This window comes from Leptomonas pyrrhocoris (assembly GCF_001293395.1).
Source record: "Leptomonas pyrrhocoris isolate H10 chromosome Unknown, whole genome shotgun sequence".
Lineage (NCBI taxonomy): Eukaryota > Euglenozoa > Kinetoplastea > Trypanosomatida > Trypanosomatidae > Leptomonas > Leptomonas pyrrhocoris.
In genome coordinates this window covers 813,744-814,959 of record NW_015438365.1, presented here as the reverse complement: position 1 = coordinate 814,959, position 1,216 = coordinate 813,744, and the positions used below count along the sequence as shown (strand labels likewise).

General features: G+C 60.1%; 1 non-coding gene across 1 annotated transcript; it reads right to left on the bottom strand.

Annotated features, from left to right (window-relative positions):
• Positions 1-427: 427 nt before the first annotated feature.
• On the bottom strand, positions 428-494 carry ABB37_05222. The gene has a single exon (XR_001548687.1). It is a non-coding gene; the product is annotated as a snoRNA (small nucleolar RNA).
• Positions 495-1,216: the final 722 nt, after the last annotated feature.

Below are 1,216 nucleotides of genomic sequence, written 5' to 3'. Positions count from 1 at the left end.
GGCAAGAACAACAATGGCGCGGTCGTGGTGGTGGTGGTGGAGTGTGTGTACGTGTGTGCGTGGACGGACAGCGCGCGCGCCTCAGAAGGTAGTTTGAGTAACAGTAGAGGTATGCACACCAATGCACGTTGTCCGCACGACGCGCGGCGCACACGAGGGTACGCCGCGCGAGTAGGCAGTCAATTCCAAAGCGTACGTCATCACACGCGCACGCGCTCTCCGTCGCTCCTCCGCACACACCACAACACACCACACAGCAGCACACACACATAGTGGCCGCACGCCAGCGGGCTCTCGCACGTGTTTCGTACCGTAGCTCCACATGGGGGTTGTGGCGGAGACGCATAGCGACACTGCTTGGCCATTCTCACGGAGCAGCAGCTACCCACAAGCCGCGTCAAGAACGACAACGACAGTTGCCGCGGCACTCTCGCGCATCACCCGACCGCAGGGGCACCGGTAGCAGCCCGCGTGCGGCTTGAAAATGAGCGCTTTGACCGCTTACAGCTCTCTTCTCTCTCGGCGTCACGGCATCTCTTTCCCCTGATGTAGACGAGCAGCTTGCGGAGATGCTACTGGCGTGCTCGCTAGGTCAAGGGATGGCACGCATACGGACGCACGTGAACGCGCACACGCAGACACGCACCAGCTCAGACTTACTATCTAACGATTATTCCGTACGGTTGCTCATCCGCCACGCGAGGTGGTTCAGTTTTCCCGAGTTACATATGAGGTGAGGATTGTCATCATCGTTGGTGCGCACAGCAGCGTGGTCTTCAGCGGCTCTAGGACATTGTGTTGAACCGCGTGGGGGATGAGTATTGCCCTCCGCAGCCTGCCACGTTCCAGCCGCACAAACATACACATGCACACGTACAGGGGGAGAGTTGAGGGCGGCGCAGCACGCGCGGTCGCGTCAGTGCCGTGTAGTAGTAGGTGCATCAGAGTTCAGACTCGTCTTCCAATTATGATGTTGATCACATCTCAGCAGATTCATCACGCCGACCGCTGCGTCGCCTCCGCGCTCTCGCTCTCTCGCTGTCTCCTCGGCACCTCCGCTCCGCCCGCCACCGCGCACGCATGCTCTCCGCGCGGCGCACTCAGCTGTTCTTTCTCGATTGTGAAGTTCCTTTCGCGTGTCACTCAGATGTGGTGTCAGCGTGTCGCGATGCGAATAGAAAGGTCATCCGTGTGACGCCGGGGAAGGGGGTGGGGG